This window comes from Mytilus galloprovincialis, chromosome 8, assembly GCF_965363235.1.
Source record: "Mytilus galloprovincialis chromosome 8, xbMytGall1.hap1.1, whole genome shotgun sequence".
Classification (NCBI taxonomy): domain Eukaryota; kingdom Metazoa; phylum Mollusca; class Bivalvia; order Mytilida; family Mytilidae; genus Mytilus; species Mytilus galloprovincialis.
Genome location: NC_134845.1, coordinates 84,649,222 through 84,665,323, shown reverse-complemented (window position 1 = coordinate 84,665,323; position 16,102 = coordinate 84,649,222). Strand labels below are relative to the sequence as shown.

The window sequence follows — 16,102 nt, the reverse complement described above, 5'->3', positions numbered from 1 at the left end:
CAAGAAGAATAACAAATACATGTATAAAGTAATCTCTCAAATAGAGACTGCTTAGTTCAGTTGTTCTCAAATAGAATAACAAAATAAAATACTTTATTTCTCAAATAAAGTACAAAAATCATAAGCAATGAAGAAACAAAAAAGAAGATTTAAAAAGGAAAACAAAACATAAAAATATTTCAGTAAATTGAATACTCATAATAGAAGGAGAAAACAGTTTATAAAGAACAATCAACACAATGCAAAAATTGAGAAAGCGTTAAATTACATAGATATATTTACTCAAAAAAAACAATGATGAAATACTTGTTTTAGCAAAAGGTTTAAAATTTATTCCTAAACCCGGAAATAAAAATGCGAAACAAAAACTATTACAAGATTTCGATGAAATGTCGAGGAAAATGAGATGTACATTACAATTTGAAGATATTTCCAATACATATACATACCACCCATTCAGGAGAAAATCAGGATATAAACCGAAACATGCAAATAATACAATTGAAAATTATCTATTTGCGACGAAACTGGAACTCAGCAAATTGAAAATGAACATAATTAGAGACAATCCAAGTAAAAAGGAAAGAATAGCTTTAAACAATTTACGAGCGAATAAAAATATTATAATTAAAAAAGCTGATAAGAACTCATCCACAGTCGTTCTTGATAAGAAATTATACATTAAACAAGCAATGGTTATACTAAATAACAACATACATTATGAACAAATCCAGGAGTGTCATACAGAAATTATTTCAGAAACTATAAATGGAATGCTGAAAAAAACTACATGATAATAATTACCTTGATAACGCTACGAAGATTATATATACTACCAAAGATACACAAATTAAATCAAATTGATCGAGACAAAATAAAAGCAAACAGAGAATACTTAAATGACGTTCAACTCCCTGGCAGACCAATTGTTTCGTTATGCAATAGTCCGGTTGAAAAAATTGGTCAATTTATAGACTATTTTCTCAATCCAGTTGTAAGCACACTTTGGACATATACAAAAGACACGACCGCATTCATCAACAAAATTAAAGTGTAAAAGCACCTAAAAATATCCTATTATGCAGTTTTGATATTTCGAGTAGGTACAACTCACTCACACACAAAGAAATAATTGAAGCGGTCGATAGAGCATGGCCAAAAATACTCCGAATTAAATATGATATACCTCTTCCACCCAAGAATGAAATACTCGAGCTATTGAATTACGTACTAACAAATAATGAATTTGAATTTAATAACATAATATTCAAACAGAGATGTGGGATTCCTATGGGAAACCCAATGAGTCCTAGTTTAGCTGATATCAGAATGTTTGAAATAATTTCAAAAATACTTGATCTATTCCAATTTAAAAACAATATCACGCATTTATCAATTTATCGGGACGATGGCTTTGTCCTATTTGATTCCAGTGAAGATAATCTTATGACTTTCTTCGACATCGCTAATACTATACACCCATTAATTAAATTTACACATGAGATATCATCAGAAAGTATACAATTTCTAGACATAACTGTCTTCAAAGGTGAACGATGGGAAGAAATGCAAATTTTAGACGTCAGACTATATCGGAAACCCACTGATAATTTCCAATATCTAGAACGAACACCAACCCATCCTACATCCGTATTTAAAGGATTCATTACTGCAGAAATTATTCGTTTTAGAAGATCTTGCAATAACCTAAAAGACTTCAATAGAGAACTTTTTAAGTCTAAACTTCTTAAAAGAGGACATTACGAAAATGAGATTGACAACATTATAACTAATACAACAAAACGAGAAAGGAAACAAACTTTGAAATACAATTATAAAAATAAAAAAGCCGCTCCACCACTCGTTTTTGCAACTAGATTTAACCCAGCATTTAAAGGAATCGGAAGAGCTTTAAGGAAACATTGGCACCTAATCGAACAAAACAGAAATACTAAAACGATGTTTCCAAAACCACCGATTATTGCGTACAAAAGACATAGAAATCTAAAAGAATATTTAACGAATTCTAAAATGGAAAATAGTGTGATAATTTAAAATCAAATAAAAGATAAAAATATCACACACAATAAAATTACAAAACTGCTAAAATAAGAGAGAAGTAAATAACAAAAAACAAATGATACAAAAAGGAAAGAAACGAACTAAAACGTATGAACAGGTGTCGTATCCCCATAAGAGAAATCAAATTTAAACTATTCTACATATTACAAAGGAGGAAACAAATAGGCTAGGGATACCTGATGAGGATAAGCCTAGGTCAACATGACCATAACCGAAACACCTTTTTTTAATACAGACACAGAAATTATTATACTACAAACATGCAATTGTGAATTTCTAGAAAAATACGGAAATAAATGCTGAAGAATATATTCCATAACCGGAAATATATATTTATCATACACTGAGTTTATCAGCTCTTAATTATTCTAAATGTATGCACATTGAAAATTGAATTAAAAACGAAGGATTTTGATAAGATATACTGGATTGGTCCTGGACCCGATTGATTTTAAAAAAGACCATAACCGAAACACCTTTTTTTAATACAGACACAGAAATTATTATACTACAAACATGCAATTGTGAATTTCTAGAAAAATACGGACATAAATGCTGAAGAATATATTCCATAACCGGAAATATATATTTATCATACACTGAGTTTATCAGCTCTTAATTATTCTAAATGTATGCACATTGAAAATTGAATTAAAAACGAAGGATTTTGATAAGATATACTGGATTGGTCCTGGACCCGATTGATTTTAAAAATTCTTCAGAAAATGGTGTATTATGCAAATGAAATGAATTGTATTCACTTAATGAATTGAAATCAAAGTTATTCTTCCTTTCGTATTAATGAACATGTCATTCTACCAGGACTAGATCATTACTCGTGTCGTTAGCATACATCCTTGCATAATTAATGATCTATAGTTTGACAGATGAAAAAAATGCGGTTCAGCTATTTACCAATAACGTTCAAAGAGTCCCTGACATGTAACGTATTTGTCATTAGCATTTATACATTTTCATTCATAAAAGTTCATGGCCTTCGACGATGTTGTCTCTTTAATAAAGATGTCAATAGTTTTTACAAATGAACAACAACATCTGAGGGAAATGAGTATGAGTAGAATTTTCATAGTCGTTTATGATAGTTGTTGTGTACGTGCCCTCTGTGTCTCTTGTTATTGGTATAAATCAACGTAAATGTAATAAGTTATATAGTAACCACTAGAAGAAGTGTCTTTTTACTCGATGAAATTAATCTAGATGCTACTGGCTACCCGACTTGGTAAAGAAATAGGAAATAAAAAATTAGAAATGTTAATCTCAAGATGACCTTATTCTTCCAAATTCAACTATTTCTATACAGTTTCAGTATATTTAAATATAAATTCATTATATTGAGGCATTTTGTTTGATTTATATATTCGCATAAATAGAGGTACTATTCTCCTGTCAAAAACAGTGTATTGTATTGTGGAGAAAAAAAACACTAATGTAACTATATATTCACCTTGTAAGCTTTGATATGATATGCTATCCCAAATACTAAATTATATTTTATATTGAATATGTTTCGGTTTCATCTCTTTTCAGAAAAGATATATATGTGGTGACATTTCGAATTGTATTCACACTGAAAACTTGGCACTACTTGGAGAACTCTGACTAACTCACTCAAAATGATGATTCTTACCGAAAAATTATCTATTGATAAATCAAAAAAAAAGTGCATATACTCAAAGACAAACGATTGACCGTTAATATATTTAAGAATGTTATTCAATAAAAAATGAAGAAGTATAATCACGTTGAACCCTATATACAGGATATACTTCGTTATTTATTATATGAAGCTTTGAATTTTTTTATTAATAAATTTGATTGAATCCTTTATGTACATGACCTTCAAGTACAATCTTGACGTTTTATATTCAACCTAAAGGTTTTCACTCTCATCTTCATTTTGTCTATCTATTTTATATATTTATCAGAGAAATTTTGAATCGGTATAAATCAAATTTTGTTCTCACATACTTGCTTACAAAGCTGGTACAGAGTAAAGCAAGTATCTCGTTTATTAAGCATATGTTAAGTGTTGTGTTATTTTTAATTGCATTGCAAGTTTAAATTCAAAGTACAAATGTTGACTTTGAGTTATATTCAAAAAGTTATGGACATTTATAAATTTTAATTTCGAGAACTAAAATGTTTAAAGAAAAAGTTATTGAAAGTCGATATTTTCTTCCTGTGCAATAAAAAAGAAATCAATTTGAAAAAATAAAACGGTCAACAAATTTTCAAAACATGTCGAAATATAGAATAGTTTGAAAGGGGAATAGGTACAGTTAATTCTACTGATTGATCATGGAAGTGCAAAAATTTGTGATATTTTTTTTCGAACTTGGTCTACACTTGGGTGAGATTAAAATGTTTAAACGAAATTTTGCCCTAGGATGTTGATGCTTGTTTTCGGGTCATAGTACTGTAAATTTTACATAAAAATAGTTATGATATTACTTTTAACACAAAATAACTTTATTTGAAACATCATGGTAAAAATGAGCATAATTTGAGTTGTATCGTCAGTTTTTATCAAATTTCAAATAATTTGACAGTTTTTACCATTATACCTTGGCTGCCAACCAGGATCCAGACAAATTAAAAAAGTGTCTAGTGATTGATCATTGGCACTATTGGTGACAGAATGTTTTGGATCCTTGGTTGCGGATAAAAAACATTCACAAAATCGTCGTTTTTTTATTAGGTATTCAAATGTTCTGATTTTGAAGCAAATATTATACTCTTATGACAAGATGTTTTGTGACAAGGAACTATCCATTTTTAAACAAACCAAATTACGGTCATTCTGAATAGTTACGTTTTAGTTGAAATATAAGATAAGATTTGGATTTAAGTGAAGCTAATCCTTCGTATAAATAAAAAAAATAATACAAAAGATGCTTTCGAATATGATATTTGAAAAACATAATACGATTTGTTTTATGTCCAATATTGAAACTTGAGGAAGAAAAATTAGAAAAGTAAAAAATAGTAATGAAAATAATTGACTAAGATGTTATTTAAAGTACCTCTTTGTTATTTATTTGTTTGTTTGTATGTTTAAGTCTGAACGGTATGTTAACAACTTTCATACAAGTGGGAAGTTAAGTTATCTATAAAACCAGGTTTAACCAGCCCTTTTGTAACGGGAAATGTCTGTACCATGTTAATTGTTTTGTTTTGACAGTTTTTAAGGTTTGAGTGTTACTGATGAGTCTTATGTAGACGAAACGCGCGTCTGGCGTACTAAATTAGTGAAACTATTCCTTAAATGGACAAAAAAAATGGAAACAGCAAAAGTAATTTGCACAATATGGTGATTTTATTTACAACCACTGGGTCGATGCTACTGCGGGTGGAGTTTTGAATTCCCGAGGGTATCAAAAGTTATAATAAAACCTAGTTTCTAACTACTTTCTTTGAACGAATGCCAAGAAAACAGCAGATGTTTTATTTGATCAAAACTTTAAGTTTCCTACTTTTAATTAAATTACTTTCAATGTTTAGGTTTAATGAAAAGATATTGACATTTTGGTATGCTTATAAATAATCAGTATTTGTTCAAGAACTTACTTTTTAAGGAATGATTATTGATAGTCAATACTTTCTTTCACATGTCATATGTTCATTGAAAAATAAATAAATATTAAAAAAAAACGGTCAACATAATAAAACAAAAATTGTAAAATTGGGGTAGTTTAAAAGGTCAATTCAGAAATAGATACAAATTATCAACCGTGCGAGTGCTGTGTAGTCAGTCAAGATCGTTAAATAGTTAAAATCTTCCAGCAACGGTGCAAGTAATTTCTCTATAGTAATGATCATGAAAATGAGGATATTTGTTTTATTTGTATTCGAAACATATCTAAACTTTGGTAAGTTAACAATAAATTACTACCATTTATCAATAACAAATTTTGTAGAAGAGTTCAAAAGATGGAAATGTTGATTTTTCTCAAATATGTTTCATAGTTACGTGTATTTATGAAAGTAAAGACCAGGCAAGACATAATAACTCATTTGTAAATACTTTACAGTTTTCAACATACAATGATTTCTTTAAATCAAGCTCTTTCTATTAAAATCATTTGAGGAAAGAATTGTGAAATTTTACCTGACCAAAGTTTTTGGAATTCCGAGAATAGGTTGAACAAATTTTTAAAAAAGAAGTTAGTGCAGTTGACAGTGCTATTTGTTTGTGAACACGAATACGATTTTGTATTATAATAAATATTATGAATAATTAGAAAATAAAACTTTAAAAAAAAAGTCTCAAATGTGATCTAATTATTTTTTCGGAAACATTTTTACCTCAGGAATTGGTGACCCTATCTGTATTCAGTTAATCGTTTCATAATTTGGGGTCTTCAATGATACTCAGATGTGTATTTTTTTTCACATTCCAAATTTATGATTCGAGTGTAACTTTTCATTTTTTTAATTGACGAAAAACACGTCTTGCTTATATAATCGTTACTCTAGTATCTACACGGTGTTAATTTTAATTGATTCAAAATGTAAATATCAACATTGAGAGATGTGGTCTGATTGTCAACAAAACGAATTTTCAGAAGAAACCAAATTACGCAGAATATATTAGTCACGGTATAGCAGTCCTCAATGAGCAAATCGCATACCGTAAAGTCAGTTATCAAAGGCCCCGAAATGAAAAATGTAAAACAATTCCAAGGTTTAAACGAATAGCCTAACTTATGTTCAAAATAATAAAGGTGAAACGATTATGATTTACAGGAACACATGACACATACATACAATATGTGGCGGGGTTTAACATTTTAGCAGTTCCCAACCCATCTTCTAACCTGGGACAGTGATGTAACAATACAACATACAAACGAACTATAAAAATCAGCTGAAAAAGGCTTTACTCATCAGATGGATACAAATCGAAATACATTTAAAAAAAAATACAATGTATGTGGCCGAGTACTTGTACATCCCCAAAATAAAAAGACACTTATGAAAATAAAGATAAATTCTGCACAAATTAAAAACAAAGTCAATTAAACAAACGAGTACTAGAGGAGTAAAAATAGTTAAAATAGTTTGACGGCGCGCCAACCAACCCCTTATCTGGGACAGTGGTGAAACAATACAACACAAGAAAAAACTATCAAAATCATTTAAGAAGGGCTCATCAGATCTATTCAAAGCAGAAAATCTTCCAAAAGCACAGAGTTAACGTCGCAATGTTCTTATACATCCCCACAATAAATTGACACTAAATACATATCTGAGAAATCTCTCAGTAACTGACGGCTAATTGGAATCCAAAAATAATAATAATTATGAAAAAAATCATACATCTAAGACTTCAACATCAATCAACACACATCCAACATCTAATGGATAAATTGTACAGACGTCATTAACAGTCAAAACACACAAATGACCTTGTACAATACCAAGATGTGCAATGAAGTCCGCGCTCAAAACTCCTACGGCACCCATTACTAGTTAAAGATTTCATTCAATAAATTAGTTTATGACCTTCATGTACGTGTCGCTAGGAACACGGCCATTAACCAAATGGTCAATATTAATCAACCGTGTAATTTACTCTATGGGATGTTAGCACAATTTCCTGGCATTCTTTATTTTTTCCATTGCAGCTGTACCAATTCAAATAACCACAGTTGATATATCGGATGACAACAAATTCTTAGCAGATTATGGCGCCTTTCCTTCTATAGAAAGCAACCTAAACTTTGAAGTGAAAGGATGCAAAGACGCACATATAATTTTGACTTCACAACTTAATAAGATTGCACCTTTCTACCATATAGGCATTGGTTTATTTACAAACACAAAGACAATTCTTGCAAGAGAAAGGATAAACTATGAATACGTAGATGAACATGACGAAACCATCTTGGACTGCAACAACTTTGTACAATTTTGGCTCAGTTGGGAAAATGGGCAGATAAGGTTAGGCAAAGGACTCGTTGTTCATGTAAACACTATATTAGCGTATGATGAGGACTGTCCATATGCTATCCAGAACATTGAAATCAGTGCAGACGAAGGGGTAACCTTGATTTGGAACTTTTTCCCATCAGGTATATGTCAATTTATAAAAAAATGTCGAGCTAAAGATTAATAATACAACTATACAATAGAACAAATGTTAACAATCATCATCACTTCAAATAAAAATTTTGGTAATCTTGTCGAGACTGTCCGTTGATTCGGTTAAATGGTATAACGATCTGTATTAAAATTTTTAATGTCACCGAATGAAATAAAGGTAATATTGGATTTCCACTAGCGTTCAAAGTATTTGTTCTACACTTATTTCAAATGAAGACTGTGGTTAACATAAATAATTATACAAACACATATGAATATAAAAAACATGAATAATTTAATTTAGTGTAAAGAATGAAAGAAAGGTAATATTGGATTTACACTTTAGTATAGCGTTCAAAGTATTTGTTCTACACTTATTTCAAATGAAGACAGTGGTTAACATAGATAATTATACAAACACATATGAACATAAAAACATGAATAATTTAATTTAGTTTGAAGAATTACGGTCACCATAATATAATTGTCGACTTTGAGGGTCTTGTTTGTTTGTTACAGATAACAAGCAAACGCGAACGAGTATCATCATGTATAATGGTTTTAATCTTTTACTGTTAGGCAATAAATGAAACTAAATGATTTTTGTATTAATCACGTAACGCTATAACGTCCAAGTGCCCTACTGCACATTAAGATAGTATTTTTGTATATTATTTAAAACATAATGTAATATACATGTTTATGTTTCTCATCCTGTTTTACAGTGTCTACTCCTGCAGAAAAACCAGCCTACTTCATCGCCAAGTCATTCAATGAAATGCATACGTGTCCAAGATTTCAGCCAATCAGCACCACGCATCTGGACGGAATGATGTTGTGCGCAGGAGACTGCGTCTTGGAACAAACATGTCACGCCTTTATGTTCAATAACAATACAGGAAACTGTTACTTGTTTTCAAATATCGCTAATTCAAACGCATTTATATCTACATATTACAAGGTTCAAGCATAACAATGCTAATGATATTTAATATATTCATGTAAAATTTTAAGTTTGTAACATTGCATGATCATTTATAATTCTTAACACGTAATTGAGTAGTATCTCTATAAATGCAACTACTAAAGTAATTAAGTTCGAGAGCTTCGTGTTTTGAGAAGTCATGTCGTTCTTCTTATTACATTGCGTGTATCATGATAATATTGTTTGCTTTCAAGTGAAAGTTTGCAGTAAATTATAAACCTTTCTTTGACACATCACTGTACATGTGTCTCTGAAAAATGTGCGACTAGACTGAATTATTATACCTATATATAAACGTGTACATAGCGAAATATATAAATAAATAATGATTACTCAGTCTGAAGAATGCCCAAGTTATATAAGCCATCCAGCAACAGACTGCTATAAATAGAACTAGACAGTAAGTGGGAAAAAATACAACAATTTAAGAAATAAAAGTTGATCATGTTAATATTAGATCAAGGGTCACTCTAGGTCAAATACGACCTCGAATTTCAACTTTGCCATAATTTTGAAAAATGGCCATACATTTTGTTTTTAAATAGATATTTATCTAATGCCTTACTTCTTTGTTGAAATAAATCTCACATTCTTGTTTTTGTTATTATTGGAACGAACAGAGTCGTTTAACATCCAAAAATGGTATTCACCTTTCTTTGGTAAGTATGACTGTATTGTTTTGCATTTTTTTAATCACAACAGTTACAGTGTGTTTACTTCTACAATTACGTATTAAGGTATACTGTGAGGCAACACGAGGAATAACCAGCCATGGGTATATATTGTGCTCATTGTGGAAGGCCTACTGTGACCAATATTTGTTAACTTCTTTGTCACATAATCATTGAAGGAGAATTGTAACATTGGTGAATAAACCACAGCTTTCTATTTTTACATCATCATTCATTATGCTGTGCCAAGCACTAAGTTAACACTGGTGATTCGGTTTACTATGAGATAAAACAATTAGGTGATGTCTTTAATTTAATGACCATATGGTTTTTAAAAAAAGATATCCTAAATAAAATTTTAAATAAGCATTAATTAAAAGTTATGAATTATTTCGTAAAGGGCAATAGTCCGATCCGGAATATAATAGTTATCAAAGGTACCAGGCATTAAATTTAATAAGCCAGACGCTAGTTGCATACACGTAAGTGTCATAAGTCACACTCAGATCAAAGACGTTATAAAGCCAAACATGTACAAAGTTTTAAAGTATTGAGATAAAAAAAAAGTGCCAAATGAAACTTAGATTATGCCTGAGATAAGAAAATTAGTAATATTTCAAAAAATCATACACTGGGGGACGAAACGTCCTTCAACAGTGGCATGGACCCAGTGGTTTAAATAGTTATCAAATAACAATGAAATACACATATACAAATAGTAAACCTTTCAGTAAGAGATAAACATTTAAAAGATCAACTTTTGAACATAGTTAAATCATCAAATGAAATGTCAAATAGTGGAAGTTGATTTAGATTGAAATACAGATATTGAATGTTCAATATAAACCAATAAAACAATGGCTAAACGTGAAAAGGTTTCAAAGCTTGACATTCAAAAATACTAAAATAGTTTTAAACATATTTGGAATATGAGAACGGCATTATATATTAGGTCTCCAATATTACCCAGGTTGTGGTTTTATCTATATAATTTGGATATACTTTAAAATCTTTTATACATCAAATATGAGAATTCGAATCAAATCATTGACATGAATTTGACGGCCAATGCTCCTTTAAGATGTATAATACTCTCTTAAACTTTTATTTACTTTTTTTACTTGTATGCATTTAAATGTACCTGTTTACATTTTAAAATATTAGCCATAGTGTCTACATGCTATTTTTCTATCACAGCAAATAGGATAAATTATAATTATATAGTTCAACTGTCAGAATTTTGTCAAATCTAGGTGATAATTTCTTTTTCTTATCTTTTATAATTACAAATTCCAGTTTTCATAATATGATGTGGATACATACAAAGAGAGACAACTGTTATCTTCCTAAATTTCCATGTTCAACCCTTACATTATCAAACAAAAGTTATTAAGTTACTTTCATTCTTATTTTCTCATTTAATTATTAAACACAACTGATATATTGAAACTACATTGTATCAAATAAGAATTAAGCCTCAGATATAAAATTGATTAATAGATTTGAAATTTATTCATATAATTTTTCGTACATAAATGCCAGTGCATCATAAGCCTCTAAAGGCTGGTTGGTATAATTAAACATGTTTATTGAATGTTTATGTTTAAAACTGCAATATATTGTATTTCATGTATATGTACCAAGTTGTATTTTAATAATAAAAATATCTATCTATATACAATGTCCTATACAATGATTCCTTCAGAAGTACTTATACATGTGAAGTTGGTGTGAGTTTTAATGTTTATGTTTATATCTCTTAGTTGACTGTCGGTAGTCTTCGGGTGTCAACAAGGTAATTTTATGGTGTCTAGACTAAACTGTACATCAACGATGCTACGTGTAATTGAGAAAATGGCTTTTGAATTGTTACTTTAAGACTTTTTTTATAATTTGGATATACTTTAAAATCTTTTATACATCAAATATGAGAATTCGAATCAAATCATTGACATGAATATGACGGCCAATGTTTCTTTAAGGTAGATTCATGGTATACCGCCATCTTGGATTGAACAATCACAGTAAAAAATCAGTCTAGTTGTTTGTCTAAATCTGCAAATTTGGAGACAGACTTGAAATTTAATGGTTAGACTGTTCAATAATATAAAGAAAACTTGGCAATTTATTGTATAATTCAAAATATATTTAAACAAATATCATTTTTCTGGCTTTTAGAATCATTTTTTTCAAACGAGCCATTTAAGGGACGATAACTCTTTTAGTAAAAAAAATATACTGGACAGATAGGGATTTTTTTCTTGTTACTTCTAGCAAGAAAACAAGTTCGGTGACACCATTTTTTCTTTTTATTTTCATAAAACATATTACGAAACCTATCTTTTCACAATTTATTTCAAAATTCTATCTCATAGATTTTTTTTATGCACACAAATGAGTTTTTCCATGAACAATCTAACCAAATTTAGGCAATTTTCAACGACTCATAGCTTGAAAAATAGCACGGTGACCCCTACTTTTTATTATATTTTTGAAAAGAGCATATTAAAATCTTCATTCTGGCTAAGTATAAGAAAATTCTGTCTCAAAAAATATTTACTTATGATCTACCTTAAGATGTATAATACTCTCTTAAACTGATTGTGAAAATAATCAAATAAACAATATAAATTGATTAATGAATTTTTGCATGAAAAATCAGAAACGTAATACAAACATTGCAGAGTTAATTTAATCAAAAGGGCCTCACTAATAGCAAAATCCCGAAAATGAATCAAATTGCAAAATCAAAATCTCAAACACACCAAACGAACGGATAATTACGGTCATGTTTCTGACTTGGTACATGCATTTCCTTATGTAGAAAATGGTGGATATAACGTGGTTTTATAGCTAGCTAAACCTCTTACTTGTATGAAAGTCTCATAAAATTCAATTATATTGACAACGATGCGTGAACAAAACAAACATAAATAACAGGTATACATGTCAAATATAGGGCACATCAGTCAACAGTGTGTTATTATCATAATCACTATAACAACAACCATTAACAATTGCACAATAACACAATGACAGAATGTAAAAGTACAGACTCACGTAGTATCTAACAAATAAACATAAAAAGGCACATACACAAAGTATATTTCCAAAAATGAAAGATAAAAATAACAAAACAAAAATAAGAATAGAACAATGACGGGATGTTTAAATACACAGCCAAGTCATTGTAACAAAAAAAAAACCACTATAAGGCATACAGACAGAGCATATTATCAAAATTAAAGACAAAGAGTACAAAATTTATCATAGAACACTAACAAAATGACGGGATGTCAAGCCAAATGGATACCACCAAAAACAGAGTCATTAGTTAAAGTTGTATTTATAAAGACAAATAGGAGAATACCATAACACTATTAAGATGATAAACAACGCCAGTACCAAGAATCTATACTTTGAGACCATCGTCTATTATTTGTTAAGTTAATACTGAATATTTATCTGATGAACGCTTTTTTAGAAAAAAGGAAGAGACGTTCTTCGATATCCCCCCTCCCTGGTTCATCAACTTTCGGCTAAGACACTTATGATGTTAAAAAGTCTGAGAAGTTGCTGCATGCTCTTGAATACCAAATAAATTGGGAAATGTATATAACATATGCAGACGGAGGTGATATATTGCTACCAACCGACCGTGCAAGGGCTGTATAGCCAGTCAAGGAATTAAAAAACTTCCATGTGTTGTTGTTGCAAATAAGGTGGAAGGAATTGTTAATTTAAAATTACAATCGTTTTGTTTATCATAGATTCTGGTACTGAGATATCCGTGTATGTCAATTTCGAGCTATAAGTCCATAAGTGAGGCGGAGGAAGCCGTGCCTTTTGTTTTGTTTTGTTTTTTTTATTTTAGGTTCTGGGAGATATATTATACATGTTATATATTCTATGGATCGTTAATGGAAAGAATATCATCAATATATCTGAATATGAAATTTGATAACCTGGCTTCTTTGATTTTCTTGTTTTTAACAACTTGTATGAAGGAACTCAAATTCATTAAAAGATAAGAAGAGATCGGCAAGGAGAGGTGCACAGTTCGTTCCCATAGGAATGCCAACAATTTGTTGAAACAGTCTACTTCCAAATTCATCAAATATGTTGTCAATAAGAAACTTCAGCAATGGTAACTTATTCCTCTGTGAAGCATGTTTTATCTTTTTGTTTACCATTAAAAAATATGCCTTATGGACTTTCCATTTGAAATTTTCTTCTGAGTTTGGTATTTTGTTGTTTTACTTTTTGGATAATTTATGTGTCTTCGGTACAAGTCACGAATGACGACCGAATATCCTGTTTGGTGAGATTTGCGCTGCTCGAACTTATGAATGATGTGGTGTGTTGTTTCTGTTGTTTGTTTTATTGGCGCGTGACAGTTTTGTCCTTTTGTTGTCTCATTTCTATTCTTTTTTTCATTTGCAAATTAAATGTGAAAATCAAAAAGATACATGTACCACTAATGGCTTTGCCCAATTCAAATTGACCAAACTAAACAAAATAACTTGCACATGAACAAAAACAACATGTTTACTTCGGGAAATTACATTAAACATGGGAATGGAATTCGGTCATTCGTGCAAATATCATGTTTAAGAAATGTTTAGAACAGCAGTATACTACTGTGGTCTTTGTATAAATGACAAATTAATATACATATTCTATTTATTCTATTACATATAAATAGCTACTAACTGAATTACACGCACAGTTATTGTATATATGTATTTATATAGAAACACTTTGAAATGAAATTGTATGCAATTTACATTATAATGTTTTAAGACGCTGTGGGTTAATTGCATTCCGTGTAACGACAAACAAAAACTATGAGCCAATTTCTAAGAATAGATTATGTGTCAAGAGTGTTACTTTTATTGTTCTGACAAGTATTTTTAAAGTCAGAAACTAAATAATGTTGAATGATACTGTTCTAAATGATGACATCAATATCATGTTGCATTGTAATATGCGTCGCATTAACTGTCATAGTTAAAGGTAACATAATATATATGCGATACGTATTGTTCATTGAAAATTTAAAAAAACGAAATAATTGAACAAGACAGCATTCAAACAATTTAAAGTTTGACATATCAGAGACCTAATAAACTACGTTTGCACAAAATATTTGCAGCAGAGAACAAAGGTTGGCAACTGAAACCTTGTTCATTTCCGATAAAACATGTTAACAAGTGATAGAATTTAGAAATAGTTAAATGGAGAAGCAAAACGCATTGGTACCAGCTATTTTATTTCAACCAACCATGCATGGTTGAATATAAGAAACTTCAGTAAAATGAGTCTTATTATGTACCAGTAAAAATACATATATTATTCATCAAATCTTAACGCTTTATTAGACCCTTCCATATAGAATCTACTCCTTTATCATTGTGAATTTCTGTTTTAAATATTAAAAGATGTATTACTGTTTTTGCGTTTATTTTCTTTGGTAACAATTTTCATGGATTGAGGAAAACTTGCAATTTCGTTGATTTATGATTTCGTGGTTTTGAAAAAATGTACATACATTATAATATAAAATTAATTATTCGTTTGACATTGTGATTCGTAATTCCTGGGTAACAAAGAAATCCACGAAAATTGATATCCAACGAATAATAACGAATCCACAGTATTTAATTTTCATAATATTAAGTTTACCATAATATTAAAATTCGTTAGGTGCCGAAGTTGGATTCTCAATAATTGATGACGTTTATGACAACATACTTCTGTCAACATTTGGAATAAACGTATTCAATGTCAAGGAACTACAGTTAAGGGTTAAAGGTTGTCATGATGCTCACTTGAATCTCCTGGCTGCAACATCACATGCATTAGCTCCATTCTACAGAATTTATCTAGGAGCATATGATAATACCAGATCGACAGTTAGTACTGTAAATGACAGTATACATAAAGTAGATGCTTTTGGTGCAATCATGATGGACTGTGGCGCCTTCACAGAATTCCAAATTACTTGATTTGATGGCAAAATACAGGTTAGACGTTTAAACCCTTTTAATGATATAATCTTATCGTTAGAAGATTCTTGTCCGTTTCAAGTTGAGGATATAAAAATAAGTACTGTTTGGAGCAACTCTCGACTGGGTTGTTACTGTTCCTAGTAAGTATCGTATAAAATACATAAACATTATAAAGTTAAGGATGTACGTACATGTAGGTGAAATTCAATATGTCAAGAATTATATTGATAGTATAAGCCAGAAGATCA

General features: G+C 30.0%; 1 long non-coding RNA gene across 1 annotated transcript; it reads left to right on the top strand.

Moving 5' to 3' along the window:
• The first annotated feature begins 5,878 nt into the window (after window positions 1–5,878).
• Window positions 5,879–9,336, top strand: LOC143043610 (uncharacterized). The gene is made up of 3 exons (XR_012968500.1): window positions 5,879–5,972; window positions 7,731–8,177; window positions 8,913–9,336. It is a non-coding gene; the product is annotated as an uncharacterized LOC143043610 (long non-coding RNA).
• Window positions 9,337–16,102: the final 6,766 nt, after the last annotated feature.